At 48.0% G+C, this 17849-nt stretch overlaps 1 protein-coding gene across 2 annotated transcripts in view; it reads left to right on the forward strand.

The window, feature by feature from the left end:
* Positions 1 to 17849, forward strand: part of MST1R (macrophage stimulating 1 receptor) — a 410648-nt gene that overhangs the window by 355266 nt on the left and 37533 nt on the right. The gene's annotated exons all lie outside the window — the stretch shown is intronic.

A 17849-nucleotide genomic window follows, 5' to 3' on the forward strand; every position in this document is an offset into this window, starting at 1 on the left:
ACTGAGTTATCCCAGTATCTGATTTGTGACTGAATAAAACAACAATCAATCCCAACCAGAATATTAGCAAGTTTTTGGTATTAAGAATAATCTGAGGAGAAATACATATCAGTTTAGCATTCAGGTTCCAGAAAACCTGGGGCACTGAATTAAAATGTATGCTGTATGTGTTCAGTTATTTAAATAATATTGTAGTTCATGATCAATGTTCAAACCCTCTTCAACTGTTCTCAGATGCATAATCCACAACGCTTCCCTCCTTCTCAGTTGCAATTCTCTGTTTCCCCCTTCGCAGGTATCTAACAACATGGACTAGTTTCTTACCTGTAACTCCAGTTCTGTAGTATGGGTATCTCTGTGATAGTCATAATCTGTGAATAGTCCCACCCATGTGCGTGGACCCCGGAGCAATCAAAATAGTCTCCTAAGGTGTCTTCTTCTGCAGTCCTGCATAGACACTTAAGAGGAAATGAAAGACAAATAATGCAGCCTGACATTAACCAGGCTACATTGGCCAGCACTTCATCCTGAAGTGAAAAGGATAGCCAAATAGGATAGAAATGTACACATTTTACAGAGTTTCACACATAGAGAAACTCCCTTTCACAAAAATCCTTTTTCATGGTAGAGAGGAAGGGTTGGACAGACAAGACCCATAGGCTGCCATTATGTGTCTGGAAAAGAGATAGCGTGCCTTTAAGGAACCCTCCAGAGACCCTCGGTATCCTAGATGCACAGCCAAAGGCAAGTTACTTTTAGTTCTTATTGAAGGTTCATGAAGCCAGGCCTGTAGCATACAGGAAAAACACTGTTTCTCCCACCAGGGAGGAGGGTAGGTCGCTTATGACTATCACAGAGATACCCCTACTACAGAACTGGAGTTACAGGTAAGAAACTACTCCTTCTGTAGTAGGGGATCTCTGTGTGCAGTCATAATCTGTGAATAGAATGGCATGCCCATCCCAAACAACCAACCCAGCGGTGGAAGAAACCTAGAAGAAAAATCCTCACTGAGCAAATAAATTCCTCAGCGAAGCCTGCACAACTTGCGCATCTGTCCTGGCATCAGAATCCAGGCAGTAATGCTTAGCAAAGGTATGGACAGATTTCCACGTAGCCTCCCTACAGATATCTGCAATGGGAATGTTACGAAGCAAAGCCGCTGTAGCCGCTTTGCCCCTAGCTGAATGAGCCTTAGGCTTACCCCCTAGAGTCTTGTTAGCCTTATGGTAACATAGTTGTATACAGGACACAATCCACCTAGATATGGACTGTTTGGAGGTGGTAAAACCAGTCCTGACTGAACCATAATTAACAAACAACTGATCTGACCTACGAATGTCTTTGGTCTTATCTAAGTAGAATTTCAACACCCGTCTCACATCAAGTGAATGAAGGGACCTCTCCGCCGGAGAGGAAGGATGTTGGAAAAACGTTGGTAAAGTGATAGTCTGGTTGACATGGAAATCTGATATCACTTTAGGGAGAAACTTCGGGTGAGTCCTCATGACAACCTTGGAAGCATGAAATACAGTATAGGGCTCCTGACAACACAGAGCCTGAATCTCACTCACCCTGCGAGCAGATGTTATAGCCACAAGGAAAGCTGCCTTCCAGGATAAATGCTGTAAAGAAGCCTTTTGAATAGGCTCAAAAGGCTCCTTCATCAGCCTAGAAAGCACCACATTCAGCTCCCACAAAGGTGAAGGATACCTGACGGGGGAAAATACCTTCTTCAAACCCTCCAAAAAATCTTTAATAACAGGTTTGTGGAAAAAGGATGTTTGTGAAGGGCATTTCCTATACGCAGTTAATGCTGCGAGGTGAACCTTAATAGAAAGGAAATTAAGGCCAGATAGAGCTAAATGCAGTAGGTATGGAAGGATGACATCTTCCTTGCATTCTTGGACGTGCACCAAATGCAGAACCTCTAACACTTGTAGGCGTAGGAGGTCCTTGTAGACGGTCTCTTAGCCTTCTTGAGTATTTCCATGCAGTTGTCAGGCAGGTTTAAGTGTCCATACTGCACTATCTCAGGAGCCATGCTGCCAAACTCAACGATGAGAGGTTGGGGTGCACCATCTGCCCCCCGAACTTCGTGAGAAGGTCGGGCCGACATGGAAGCCGCAGATGGGGCTGGAGAGACCGGTGTAGCAGGTCGGTGAACCACCACTGCCGAGGCCACACCGGAGCAATGAGGATCATCCGGGCCCTGGATTGGGACAGCTTGATCAGCACTGCTGGAATCAGGGGAATGGGCAGAAAAGCGTACAGAAAGTTGTTGGACCAGCTGATCCATAGTGCATTCCCTAGAGTACCCGGTTGGTAAAGCCTGGAAGCGAAGTCTCTGCATTTGCTGTTGTTGGTGGTGGTGAACAGATCTATTTCTGGAGTGCCCCTTCTTGCGAAGATGTTTTCTAACACCTCGTTGTTTAAGACCCACTCATGGTTTTCCTGAACGAGCCTGCTGAGTGCATCTGCCTGAGCATTCTGCACACCTGGTAGATGGGTAGCCGTTATCGGCAGTCCCCTGGCTAACAGCCAGTGCCAGATCCCTAGCGCTTCCTGAGACAGCGTGCACGATCTCGAGCCCCCTGCTTGTTGAGGTAATACATCGTTGTCGTGTTGTCTGTCTGTACAAGCAGGGAGCTGGTCCGGAAGGACGGATGACAGGCTTTCAGCGCCAAATGATCCGCTCTGAGTTCCAGAAAATTGATGTGATACGTGGATTCCACCTGGGACCACGTGCCTTGGATCTGTAGATGGTCCGAATGCGCTCCCCAGCCCTGGAGAGAAGCATCCATCACAATGGTCTGTATGGGAATGTCCTTGTGAAATGGAACCCCCTTGAGGAGATTCTCTGCTGAACACCACCACTTCAGGGACTGCTGAGCGTGTTGAGACAGTCGGATCCTGTCCTCCCAGCTACCTCGTTTCTGGTCCCATTGATCCTCCAGACATTCCTGCAGCGGCCTCATGTGGAGGCGTGCATGTGGTGTGAGAAAGATGCAAGAAGCCATCGACCCCAGGAGAGAAGACACCGTCCTCACTGTCGTTGATTGAACGGACATGAGTCTGAGCCTTCCGAAGGATCGATAAGCATTGCTCCTCCAAAGGACACATGCTTGCTCTGAGAGTATCGATGGAGGCTCCCAAGTACTGCAGACACTGAACAGGAGTCGGGACAGACTTGGACATATTGATGTGCAGACCCAGTTGGTTCAACAGAACAGCCGTCCAGTTGAAATGCAGTTGCTCTTCCTGGAAGGTGGATGCTTGGATAAACCAGTCGTCCATGTACTGGTAGACAAACACCTTGTTCTTCCTCAAGTGCGCTGCCACCACTACCATGCATTTTGAAAACGTCCTGGGTGCAGACTTAAGATCAAACGGAAGTACGGTGTCCTGATAGTGATTGGTGCTGACTAGTAAACGCAGGAACTTCCGATGTTTCTGTGCAATGGGCACGTGGAAGTACGCGTCCTGCAGATCTATTGCGCAAAGCCAGTCTCCTCGATGCAGCTGAGGATAAATCTGGTGCAAGGACAGTATGCGAAATCTTTCTCTGCAAATCCATTTGTTTGCTTGTCGCAAATCAAGAAAGGGCCTGAACTCATTTTTGTCCTTTTTGCGCACAGGAAAGAACCTTGAGTATAGACCCTTTTCCCTTTTAGATGGAGGGACGTCTTCTATCGCCCTTTTTCTTAACAGGGTATTGGCCTCCGCTTAGAGTTCGCGCAGCAGGTGTTGTGAGCGAACCGGTGGAATAGCTGGAGGAGGGCTCGGAAAACATAGACTGTATCCATTGCAAACAATGTTCAGCACCCACTTGTCCTGAGTAATTGTTCTCCACTCTGCCAGGTAGTTCTGAATGCTTCCCATCACCGGAGTGGGTAACAGAAGAGGGGGAAGTAATCCCTCAGGGCTTAGACCCAGCCGGGCCCTTATTCCCCGATGTGGACTGCTGGTTGCCTCTGCCCCTCTGGCGCTTTTGGAAGGGCTGCCTCTGATCTTGCTGTTGCTCAGCTTGGTGACCCTGCCCGTGCTGGAACCGCTGGGAGGAGTAGCGCCATTGGTAGTGACGGAAAGTCTTCCACTGTTAATGGGCTTCTCCAAGCCCACGCCTTGAGTGTCTCAACTTCCGCCTTCATGCGGGCCATTTCCTCGTCCGCATGGGTCTCGAAGATCTTGGAACCCGAAAAGGGCAGGTTGGCAATCCGCTGTTGTGCCTGCGATTTCAGGGAGGTAAGCCGCAACCAGGGATGACGTCTCAAATTCACCCCGTGACAGTACCTATGAGCTGCCAGGAGAGAGGTGTCCGCAGCCGCACCGATGATTTCATTGGAAACCATCATGCCTTCATTTAGGACCTCTTGGAAAACTTTCCGTCTGTCCTTTGGGAGGAGTTCAAGGAACTGCTGGAGAGACTCCCATAACGAACGGTCATATCGGCCCAGAAGCGCCGTTGAACTTGCTGCTTTCATGAAAGTGGCTGCTGTACTGCAGACCTTCCTTCCCGCCAAATCCATCTTGCGGCTCTCCTTGTCCGGAAGGACCGTGGAGGACGGGCCGTAGAATGTTGCTTCTTAGCCGCTACCACGATGACCGAATCTTGATGCCTGTACTTCTTCTGAAGCCTGGATGGAGCAGACTTCACCGAGGCAGGAGTTAAGAACCGTTCCTCCAAACCTGGCACTAAAGGAAGCAACGGACAAGAGAGGTGCTTCTGCTGTAGTGTTTTGAAGATGACAGAGGTGGATGGGGTAGGTACAGTCAGTGCGATCCCCAGTTTCGATGCTCCCCTCAACAGCACGTCCTGAAACGTAGCGATGTCATCAACTGGCGAAATCCTCGTAGGTGGAGAGTCCGACTATGTAGGTGAGTACCTCTTGCCACTAGAAGAATCTGTGCCCCTTGTGTACCTGGACCGCGACCTCTTTCTGGACACAGCCGGAACCACCGGCATAGGCGGTTGCGGATGTGGCGGCGGCTGAACTGGAATCAGAGGCCTTGATGGATGTGGTGAAGGCGGAGGAGGAGGAGGAGGAGGAGTTGGTGCTCTAGGCCATGAAGGCGACCGGCGGGAAACCCCAGTTAATCCCGGAGACCTAGATGGTGAGTAGGTCCTGGGGTATTTCGAATCCGGAGACCAAATTATTCTCCTCTTCTTAAGAGCAGGCCTCGAAGGGGGTGCTCTGGAGGTTGAATCCCCCAATGAAGAGTGGCGGTGCTGCCGCGACCGGGGACTCTCCGATGTGGAAACGCTACTCACAGAGGACGAACGTCCACTTGACGCTGTCCTCGACGTCGACTTTCTCCTCGACGTCGACTTTCGCCGCGACGCGACTCCTTCCTTGACTTCGACCTTCTCTATGACGTCGATCGTGTCAACCTTCTTCTCGATGCCGACGGCGAATGGCGGTGTCGCCTCGACGGCGAGCGCCGGTGTCTTCCGGGCTCAGGTCGACGACAATGGTGTGTCAGCATCGTCTGTGAAGTCCTCGACGTCGACCTAGTCCGAGGTCTCGACGTCCTTCCCCTCGACGTCGACGTCGCTTCGACCCAGAGCCCTGGGTTGACATGGAGCATATCGTCGTCATACCTCTCGATGCCGACGTCATAGCCATCGACGTCGACCGGGATCGGTGCCGTTTCTGGGCCTTCTCTTGACTGGGGAGCCCCCCAGAGGCTGATGCACGAGCAGAGGAAGAAGAAAGAGTTCCTCAATGCCCAGAGGTCCCACCTGCACCCTGAGGTCTTCTCTGCTCCAGGCCTTGAAGACGAATCTTCTCCCTGTCACGCAGGGTCCTCCTGGAGAAAGAATGGCAAATATCACAGGAGTCAGGCACATGTGTAGATGGAAGACAGAGTATGCATACTCTGTGAGGGTCTGACTTGGCCTTCTTCCTACCACATTCAGGGCACTTGTCAAATAAGGCTGGCAGACGTCGAGTGAAACACTAAATATCACAAAAAAGCTCCAAAAATTGAAGTTATACCAATAAAGGTAGAGCTCAATGCTCCATGGTCCTGCTAGCAGGAGCCGGAAAAAAGAACTGAAAGTAACTTGCCTTTCGCTGTGCATCATGGGATAACGAGGGTCTCTGGAGGGTTCCTTGAAGGCACGGTATCCCTTTTTCAGACACATAATGGCAGCCTATGGGGCTTGTCTGTCCAACCCTTCCTCTCTATCATCACAAAGGATTTTTGTGAAGGGGAGTTTCTCTATGTGTGAAACTCTGTAAAATGTGTAAATTTCTATATTATTTGGCTATCCTTTTTCACTTCAGGATGAAGTGCTGACCAATGTAGCTTTGTTAATGTCAGGCTGCATTATTTGTCTTTCATTTTCTCTTAAGTGTCTAAGCAGGACTGCAGAAGAGGACAACTTAAGAGACTATTTTGATTGCTCCGGGGTCCACGCACATGGTTGGGACTATTCACAGATTATGACTATCACAGAGATCCCCTACTACAGAAGTTAAATTCCATAAAAAGCAAAACTTTTGTTGTGACTTTGTGCTGTGCAGTTAGATGCATGAACTGCGGAGGCACAATGTAATTTTTACCACTTACCTTGCCGCCGCAATACACGCGTCCCTGCTCTCCTCTGTTGGACTCCAGGACTCTGTCTGACTCCAGGAACAGGAAGCACAGCTAGGCTCTCTTGACCAATCACAATGTTGCAATGCAGCTTTGTGATTGGTCTAAGCATCGTGTTTGGATCCTCAACCAAGGAATGGGGGCCTGGGCATGTTTTCCAATGCAGGCTGTAATGCAGCCTGCGTGGATAACCGGGAAAGTTTGTAAGACTGTTTGGCCGGCCCCAGAGGCCGGTCAAACTGTCATGTGCACTTAGGAGTTGGCAAACCACTCCTCCCCTGCCCTAAGAGCAGAGCAACCCTGCTGCAAGCAAAGCAGCACGGAAACATAAAATGATAATAACTAAAAGTTAGTATTATTTTATGTTTCCTTTATGTGCACTGCTTAAAACAGTGGGGAGATGCCCCTCCGCCATAGCGGAGAAGCGCCACTGGTTATTCCAGATGATTGAAACTTGGAAAAAAACTATTTCCAATTGAAGTGTATGTAAAAGCTTAAGTTGAATGAAGACACGTATCACTTTTGAAGGTACAAAGAGGGAAACACTGTATTTTGGGTACTGATACAAGCTAAGGGCCAGTGTCTGCTAGGTCTTTCAATAAAATATCAAGCAAGTAAATTTAAACACAGTAATTTAGTTTTTCATCCGTAGTGCAGCCTGTGACTGCAGGAATTGGTCCCTTATTTTCAAACCATGCGCTAGATGAACTGTTTATTTTGCACCACTTTAAGTTTGCAAAGGAGTCTTGCACAAGCCTGAATTAATGCAATGTTACCAAAAGTTAATTGTTGTCCCGCATGTGGGAAACTGCATCACTTTTTCGAGTGCTACAAAAAAATATACCAAACACTCTAATAAAGCTCCAATCTGAAGTGAACCTCAAGCTTGTTTAACGCCTTAACTGCGGCCGTTATTTCGGCGCAGTGCGGGCGTTCTAAAAGGCGGGCGGGGCCGCGTCGGCCGTTGGCCGATGGCAGCACTAGCGAGGTAGTGCTGCCGTTGGCCGATGGCAGCACGCAACAGGTTAATTTTGTCACCGAAGCAAAATTCTAAATAGAGGTCCCCAGTTTTTGTTACAGATAATGACCTCAAACTTAAGTTACTGGCAACGCCAGTAAAATGCCTATCATGTGAAATCAATTTAGGCTGCATGCAAACATACAGCAGAGAACAGTCTCAAATGGCCTAGTGAAACATGTAGGTCGAACACCTGCTGTTGAGAATGGTTTATGTGGGTGTTTAAATCCTGTGGTTGGGGTGATTGTGCTATTCCTGCTTCAGAGGAAACTATTCCTGCTTCAGAGGAAAGAGCAACGTGAGGCCTTCAAATTAAAACAATACAGCACTCTTTTTTTCCCCTCAATCCACGTAAGCCAATTCATCCTTCTCCCTCGTTCCCAGCCACTCTCGCGCCTTTACTTACTGAAGTGAATATGCTTTTCTGGAGTTCTACATTTCTTTTTCCTGTCGGATGGCATGTAGCAGGTGCGAGATGTACACCGCTGCACATGGAACCTGCAAGCAGTCTATCAGAAAGCATAAGTAGGAGACTGGTGTTTTTGTTCACCCATGCTCTATTGTGCATTCTCAAAGGGCCTTGGGCGACGTTACTAAAATGCGTCAGCGCCCTAGCAAGCATCTATCCTGTGCATTGCAGTTCTGCAGAGCGTGTGCACAGCACATCTATGAATTGTGAATGCCTGAGGATAACGGAAATTAAAAGCACCCCTCAGTCATTTGTGCAATCCATGATGTGCCCATTTGTATCCCCCTCACCTGTGCTGCTGACATGGTCACTTTGTGCTGTCACCAATACAATCCTCAGAAGTAAACACTCGAACTGACAGATAAGTCAGTTCATCTGTTTACATTTTCTTCTGCTCCCCTCAAAGTTGCTCAAACCAGCTTCTCTTTCTGTCCAGGCTGGTGAAAGTGGGGCGGTGCTCTAGCTCCCCTATGCAGCAGCCGCCACTGCATATTGTCTTAACCAGACTTGTTATTCGATAATTTAAATAAACCATTACATTAATTCTTATTACTAGCATTAACGTGGAAAGTTGCCTTTTTAATATGCAAAAAACATCTCTGCGTACTGTAAGTGAACTAAAAACACTGACTGCAGAAGAGCCTTTCTTTCAAGTTCATGAGTGCGAGGCAGTCTTATATACAGATAAACCATTTCTATTACTGATAGTGTCCCCCATCATCTCTATCCAATCGTTGAACTTCACACTTTCTTTCCTAACTCTGCATGTAGGGCAGAATGGGCACTGCATTAACGAGTTGTCAAAATGCCGCTGACCGCGTGACCCGCAGGGGAACATGGGCGGGGCAGCGCTTTAGTCCCACCCGGCTAGCTCGAGCCAACCTATGGGGCGCCCCTCCCTGCATCCACCTCTCGCCGGCCAAGGGGAGGGCTTACCTATGGGAGGGGCGACCCCACTACTTATACCTCGGCGGCCGTAGCTCGGCCTCTCTCCTTCCTGTGTCACCCGCGGCTCTGCGCTGTTCCGGTGTCGTCGTGCGTCGTCCTTCGTTGTTGTTAGCGAGGTATGTGCTACCGTCTCGCCTACCCCCGGCCTCGTCCCTGGGCATGACCAGGTTGCACGGGCCCCAGTGGTGATGGCCACGGGGGGGTCAGTGGTGGCTGCGCTATGAGCGCGGGCGCATAGCCTAAGGGGGGTGGGGAGAGCGAGCCTGCAGTGCCGCGTGGGCCATGGAGATTCTTTTCTTGGCGCGGGTGTGTTTGGGGTGCGGGAAGTTTCCGCGGGAGAAAGTGCGTGTCCCAATTTGTTAATGCCGTTGCCTGGAGTGTGTGCCAGGGAGTGACCGAGTCCAATCCCTCCAGGCTTTCCGCGGGAAAGGTGCATGCCGCAATTTTGTTAAGGCGGTTGGGGGGGGAATGTGTGACTGTGAGCAATCGAGTCCAATACCTCCATGCTTTCCGCGGGAAAAGGTGCGTGTCTCATTTTGTTCCAGACATTTGAAGCCCCTGGATTAAAAGTTTCTCTTTCAAATCGTCTTCCTTACACATCACCTGGACTCTGACCCCTGCCCTCATGGGAGATTGGCAACTGTAAGCAGAGCATTCGCTCTTTTCTTTACACACTTTTCATTCCCGGCTTTCTACGTGACACTTTGTGTGCAAATGTCTCTCCAGTTGCAAGGTCAATGCTCTGTAGTGGTTGCTGATTGTGACTCTGCAATCGAAAAGCAATTTCCTGATATGAAAATGCCCACCATTATGACACAATTTTCTGCATGCACATGTCAGTTTCCAGGAGTGGCTTCGGGTGTGCCTGTGGCCGCCTCTGCGGGCTCCTCTCGGCCATTAAGGCCCGATCCTGGGGCATTGTGCGCAGGCGCATGAAGTGAATGAGGCGGCCCCTCCTTCCAGCCCCCGCTCTCCATTAGCCATTAAGGTAGCTCAGGGACGTATACTACGCTACGGTTTCAAACCCAGAAGGCCAGGAGCTTAAATCGGGTGGGTAAATTCATAATTAACCGGCTTTGGTCGTTGGAATGGTTTCAATTGAATTGGGTAATTTTCAGTGCTTACGAGGCACGGACCTCACCCACTTTAGTACTAATACGAGGCACGGACGCCACCTCAGTTTAGTACCCTCCTTAAACACGGTGGGCAGAATAGACTAACCACTCAAGTCGCTCGCGCGTCTCCACAACCGGAGAGGAGTTAGCCTAACGGCTAGGGCGCTCGATTCCGTACCGGGGATATGGTGTTCGAGTCTGGGTAATGGCCCTAAGATATCTGTGCCCCACTGACCTATCTATACAAGGGTTCGATGTGTGACCTTCACGTTAAGCCGCAGTGCGTAGAAGTGACCCGGACATGTATTTGTCATTAGGATCGCAATAGATAGCCTTCGAACTCTTAGGAGTCGCAAAGAAGGGGGCGTGTTGAAGGGGCTTTCCATCCATCTCATTTTCAGCTCGCCACGGAAGGGGCAAATGCTTTGTGCCCGCTTATAGGGTAGTGGGAATCGGGGCGTGTGGTTTGTGGATTATTTATTCTATGATACAAAATTGCTAAGTATGCAAGCGTTTTCGCTTTGCTTCAGCCGTGTACAAATTATGAATTTGACACTGAAATGGCTTTGTCGTGCCTATGCTTCGCTGAGAACACGTCCCGCTCTTCTCCTGCGCAGGGAATAGCTCGGCTCGAGACAGTCTCGCACAGATAAAAAATCTTAAGCTGACCTGTCTGGTTTCGATTAGACTGGAAAATGATCTCACTATGCCCTCAAATTCTATTCACAAGGCGTATAACTGAGAACGCTTTGCAAGTATCACCAAGTGCAAGGAAATGAACTTCCCCAGCGGTAAACAGTGAGACATGAGCTCGGTATCAGCTCTCCAGTACGTGTCAGCACTGTTTGTGGGATCAGTGTGCAGAGACAGGTTGTCTTCACTTACGTCTTGATTGGCGCCCCTGTTCGACCTCCAACCGTGACACCTCACGCCTCAGTGGTCCGCTGTCCCGTAATAATTTGATCTAACCTGTACATTGGTCATTGGTGAGATGGCTCCGTCAAAGGGGAGCAAACAGATCAATCGGAACCACAGAAGTTGTGTTTTCAGGCCGCATTTGGGCCACAGCACTGGAAGCTGGTGGCAGCAACTGTGAAAGGATCCGAGAGAGGACTAAAACATCGCTTGGTGTCTACGACATTCCTGTTGGGACAGATATGTAATTAAAAAAGCGTAGGCGAACGTCCTGTTCTGCAAACATGTGACGGGGCATTCCTTCACTTTTGTTATTTCCGTCCTCTGGCAGAGAGGTACGGGCGAACCATTGCACGATGTTGCATGTCATTTAACGATTGCCAGGCTCGTGTCAGCCAATCGGCGGGTTTCCGTTCTCGGGCAGAGATGTGCGGGCGAACCATTGCACGATGTCGCATGTCAGTTAACGATTGCCGGGCTCGTGTCAGCCAATCGGCTTGGTCATAAAGTTGTGGGTTATCTTATTTGGTTTTGATTAGCTAAAAGGTTCTGCGCTTGTGCGGATGCATTACAAATGGGAAGAAGTGTTCTAGAAGGGTAAGTGATATAGTGGGTTCTCAATCCCCAAACACACACTCTTTTCTCCCCCATTGTTCTTCCCTCCTCTCGGAGTAAAAGAGAGCTATTGTGCATATTTTAGACACGGAAATCCCTAGTGCCCCCCCCCCGCCCCCCATAACGCGTCATCACACACTTACACAGGCCTTGGAACCACTTTAGAATTAATTGGCTTTGTAAACTCCACTGGGCGATTCCAGTGCCAGTACACTCTCTGCACAATCGCGGACAATGTAACAGAAAGGGAGCATTCATTGGCTAAGGCAATACGACTGAATAAATTACAAGGGGGCACGTTGCAAAATCGAACGTGAGGTGACACAACTTAAAAATGATTATACATGACCAATTTACAAGCATTAGAGGGCTGGATTCCGTGACCCGCCAAGATGGACAAATTTTGGGGAACAAGTGCATCAACTAAATGAGCTGTTCTACTTTTACTGTTTATTTTATTTCTTTTTAATTCCGGGTGCTCATGTTATTGTAAATGTTGCCAAGTTTTAATTAATTAGGCATATTGTAATAAGATTACAACGCCATTGCACCTAAAGCGAGTACAATCAAAGACATATGTCTCCTTACTCCAAAATATTTAATGTTATTTAATAGCGAGTTACATGGTAAGTCCATGATATTGCCATCCTTCATTCGCACTCCCTCATCGGTTTCTTGCTAATGCAGTATGCATAGCAGTTTCAGCAAGACAAGTACATAACCCCGCCATCTCAGCCTGCATGGTTGTCGAAGACCCTCAGGATCGGGTTGCTCATCCTAGGGAAGTACCCCCCCCCTTAAGGCATACTTTTCAGAGCATCACAGTGTGTAATTGAGAACAGTAGTGTGGGGGGACATATGCTCTCGAAAACACGGATTCTGCCGGTGTTTTCATGCACAGTCATCATTGTGTGATACAATCCCGTCACCGGAGCTGCCAGCCATGGACCTGCTGGCCACTACACAGTACCACACAGTGAAATGAAGCAAGGTTGTATGTAGGCCATGCTCCTAAAACACGAATAGGGTTGGGTCCCGGGGAACCATGGAACTGGTATAAAGTCATAAAGGCATAGCAGGTGGTTTACCATAGCCTGAGTGGCTCGTAGCAGGGGCATCCTTCACCGAAAAGTGCTTGGAGGTAGGGGTTTGCAATTATATTGCGTTGGCACTGGACTGTGCCGAATCAGTAAAAGTGTAACAAAGTCCGGTATTTACAGATTCCTGTTGGAATGCCAAGATCCCTTGGTTGGTTTCATCAGGTGGATAGTTTTAACTAAAAACACTAAACCTAAATAGGGTATTTAATCACAACCCAGATGCAAGGATAACATTTATGCACCAAGGTACATTCACATTACAGAGGCCTTTTGATTATGAGGAGAGCAGTTTCCACACGGTGTATAGTCATCGTAACATGAGATATGTGAGGTAGTATAGTTTCCCCATATAAGTGTTGCTGATAAATCTCATGGAACTTGATCTCTGTACTGGACAAAAGGTGTAGAAAGAGGGGTCTATTAGTATAGCTGCCCTAAATAACGTGGAACCAGCCCAGATTTAATTTCACTACCAATTGGTAGGTATAACGTGTGCCCAAGTACTGTAGGCAGCTGCTGACATCTGCTCTTAGGTGACAGGGGAGGAACCACAAGGGTAGATTGTTTCCCAAAATGTTGGATATATGTCTACGCCACGCATACACACTTCAGGATCGGGATTATTTCACAAGGGCTGCCCCAAATCATGGTCTCCTAGAGTCATTGATGGCCAAACGGGAGCAATCACTGGAATGGGTCTCCCTCATCCCCATTGTTTAGCGCCAGCAATAAAGTGTCATTCTTAGTTAGTGTCACTCGTGGTGCATCGAAAGGATGGAAATGCCACACAGGGCAGTAGCGAACCGGGCAGACATAGAGGGGGAAGCTCTCAGTTGGCTAGGCAAGGAAGCGTTATGGTAGCTTATGCAACCAGGGAGCATGGACTAAGCCAACAGCTAGCCCGGTTGGTGATGTGGGCAGGTGACAACAACAGTCTTAACCCAAACTGCAGGGTTGACACGCAGTGGAGGGCCCTGGGCTGGGTGCACTAGTAAGCGCGCAGCCTGAGTCGGATTTATTAGTGAGTATTCAGGTGCTGAGGCAGTATTACCATGCCCGAAAGTGCATAGTGAGAAAGGAATAGTGTCCCGAGTTGCCCAACTCGAATTTTTCATCTAGGCAGGTGATTCCTGCAAGGGCTTTGCTATGCTTGTGACCGACAGGGGCCGGTACTACCAAGGTGATGCATCAAGGTTGCAAGCTCGCATCAAGAGATCGAGTTCAAGCCCTTCCAAGACAGTCAATAACACCTGCGCTAGAGACAGGAGCTAGGCAGTGGTGGTAGCGGCCAGTTATTTGTGGGCTTTTGTGCAATAACCTGTGAAGAACGTGGGGTCAACATAACTTGGCTACGGATTGAAGAAGGTTGTTTGGTGTTCCGACTGCCCAATGGGGGTCGAGGTTTTACGTCCAGGTGCTTCCCCCCTTTTATATGACAGGGCACAAGGACACCCCATTCCTAAGTCACTTACCCCATGGTAGGTTTGTCCCCAAGGTGGGATATGGCCATTGTTGTGCCTCGCCAGGGTAGAGACAGCCACCCACACCAGCTGGAGCCAGAGTAGAGACAGCCACCCACATCAGCTGGAGCCGGTAAGGGAGATAAAGGTTGGTAACATAGGCTGGTGGGAGCTGGGCCCCGAACCCCTTCACAAAGTCAGGGTAAGGTGTCAAAGGAGAGGGCTGGGGTTCATTAGGCATGCACCCATACAGGAAAAAAACAAAGGGTACTACAACAAAGACGGGGTACACTTGCCTAGATCGGGGATGGATATGTTCCTCCTGGACGTACAAGAGGCAATAACAGCGGCAGGATGTAAGTAGCTAAGTGGGTGGGGGGGCTCTGTCATCGATGCGGGCCTCCTCCAGAGCTGTGGCGGAGTACAGGGCGATCTGGAAGCAGACGGGTACAGTAAGGGTACCTCTGCGGCAGAAGGGTATAGTAAGGGTACCTCTGCCAGGCACAGTAAGGGTGCCTGAGCCAAGGACCAGGAGCCGAAGGAGGTTCCGGGAAACCGCGACGGCACCCCGTTAGTCCTTCGGGCGGTCGGGGGGCCTGAACCGATCGGGGGGGTGCCACACCGCTCCGCCCTGACAGGGGGGGCGGGAGTATAACGAAGATGGTAATGTGCTGCACCGTCAGAGCATCGACTCGCCGTGCAAGATGGCTCCTTAGGCAGGCGGGACAGCGAGGGGCTGCCTGCTTTGGATCGCCCGTAAGATGACCCACCTTAACGTCATACCTGTGTTGTATGAAATAAACCTGCAGCAGTTCTTTCCCACAAATATATCTCCTGAGTTTCCTTTGGGTGGGAATTGTAATTATGCATTGTACAAGCGGGCGGGAGCAAAAGTGTGGGCACTAAGGCGTTCCAGTTCTACACTGACAAATCTAATCCTTTCTGCACAACAAAACCGCTTTCTGTGGAATTCTGCGAAATTACATGAAAACTCAGTGAGATTCCGTGGAGTTATGTGAATGGGCGGAATCTGCACATTGTGCTGATTTTTAGCACCCTGTAGTTTGTTCTGTGCTGTAAAATCAGCACGAGTGGCACCATGCGGCGTATCAGATGGCGCTGCTACTTTGCTGCTACTAGAGTACATTTTCTACCCGAGCGGCAGCTTTCTCAGTGAAAATGGTTGTGACTGTCCGCGACCGCCAACGTTGAAAAAATCTCTCTTGGTGCCATCCTAGTGCCCGAAAATTGTTCCAGGGGACGCCAGTTCATGCGCTCACCAACTTAACATTGGCGAGTAGTACATAAAAAAAATACTGCGCCACGTGGCTGTTGGTTGAGTTTTGCTGGAACTCAGTGTTACAAGTGTGACGTGGAGTTGGCGAAACTCCGTGAATTCTGCCAGCGGAACTAAATGTATCTCCCACCCCTACAACCATTCAAATGCTTTAGGTGTGCACATAAGCAAATCACAGCTGCAGCTCACTCTGCCCGTACAAAGAGCAGTAATATGGCCTTTCTTGGTAATATTCCATTCTGGGATATATGTATAGCTGCAACCTGGACATCCATATACACATATATAAGCATTAATACATTGATTTAAATTACAAAATGGAAGCCCAATTGGATACACTTGTTCTAAATATTATTTACTACAGCTTCCTCTGCTTTCCGTCCGACTCAACCTAAAAAGGTAGGCACTCATTTATATTTTATGAAAATCATGTGATCCACAGCAATACTTGCAGCATATGAAAAATGTTACTCAGCTGTAGCCAACGGTTTGCACCTTTTGTTGTAGATTCACGTGCCACCTACCTCTCCAGTGGATGTTGAGCTGTACCGTAGCAAATCTATTTCATCAGCTTTAGAAAGTACTATATACTTCACTCAAAATTCTAGGGCGGAGTTTGTGTGCTGAAGCATTTTGTGTTTAGACAGTCATGTTGAATACCCAAACCCTAAACTGAATTCAAGTAAACAAGATGTAATAATCGTAAACCAACACTAGAGAGCCTGCCTCACAAATATCTATTTGAATCAGAACTAAAACGCTCTGAAACATGACCGATAGAGATAGATGTTTATGATAACAATGACAGCACAACAATGATTGAGTAATGTCCTATAAATCATGAAAGACACAATTAACGCAACAATATCTAAAATGACTTTTACTCTATTCATTGACATCTAGTTTTAGTTTAGAGCAAGTTTTTTCCTCATACATTAAAAGCAGAACTCACAACTTGAGTGTTTTCCTTAAAGCAAAAAAGTAGGAATGCAAGTCTCACAATTATCGAGACCGCACAATAGAATTTATTTTCTCTACGAGAAGATATGTTTGGCAGAAATACATGTCAACAATTGCCAAAATATTTGGATATACTGCTACATAATTTAATATATCACTGTTTGAGGTCGAATGAAGAGCAGTATTGTAAAATGGTTACTGATAGCTAAAACAAACCGTTCTCCACAGAGATCTCGTATTGTGGGCCAGACGGTCTGCAGAAAAGATAACCCGCTTACCACTCTATACACATGTGAAATAAAACAGTTATATCACTAGCATAATTTGCAATCTTTTACAATATGGGCGATCTGCGAGAATTTGATGCAACTGTGTATAGATAACTGGAATAGAGGGATGTTTGTGTAGGAGTATCGAGTGGACCACCATTGCTATGAAAGTACAAAAGTATAGGCAAGAATCTCACGACAATAATATAAATGTTTTCTACAATTTAGCGGAAAATGAACTGCTTAACTTGAATTTTGAAAGTCATAAAAAAGGTTGTCCTATTGGTCTGTGGGTAAATCTGTTGGTTATGTTAACGTTAAATTAAACTTGTTTGTGGTTCCTAGCTTCTTAAACACAATTTGGTTGGATTTGATCGCTGGGCCTCTCCATGGGAAATTGCAATGGATTGAGTTTGATATCTTCCCTATCCTCACTGGGAAATGTGATCTCTTTTTCCATACGGGATTGCTAATGATGTGCCTGTTGTGAAGGAAGCAGTGTTTGTGAAGAGTAGCATTAGATGAAACCCAGAGTCATTCTTTTGTGAAATGCCATTTTGATACAGGAGAATAGCAGTTAGAGGAAAACTGTTTCATGTACTTTGCCTCATTTGAACCTGTCATAGTTTCTAGGGAACAAAGATGCAGTAATCATCAGCGTGATGAGGCTCTTGCAGCAACTCATAGTGCGTGCTTGACTGATTGATCATGTGGATGATTCTCTGGTTATAACTAAACGTTTCTTCACCATTTGGCATGTAGGATTGTCAAGATGAACTCTTTCCAGAATGTACATCTATTTATATTTTTGGTGCTAATTATTAATACCTTAAGTGCTCATAACGAGCTCAACTTGTCATGAAGCACGGTGCTCAGGTGCGCTTGACGAGCTGAGCTCGTCATGAGCCGTGGAACGCTCACACGCGGGGATAATTCCTCTGCAGTGCTGAACGTTCCACGGAAATGGGAGCTCGTCATGAGCACACGAGCACCGTGCCTCATGACGAGCTCAGCTCGTCATGAGCACAGGGGCACTGTGCGCGAAGGGGTCAAAGAGTTGTCTCTCTAACCTCAGTAATG

This window comes from Lissotriton helveticus, chromosome 9, assembly GCF_964261635.1.
Source record: "Lissotriton helveticus chromosome 9, aLisHel1.1, whole genome shotgun sequence".
In the NCBI taxonomy this organism is placed as follows: Eukaryota; Metazoa; Chordata; class Amphibia; order Caudata; family Salamandridae; genus Lissotriton; species Lissotriton helveticus.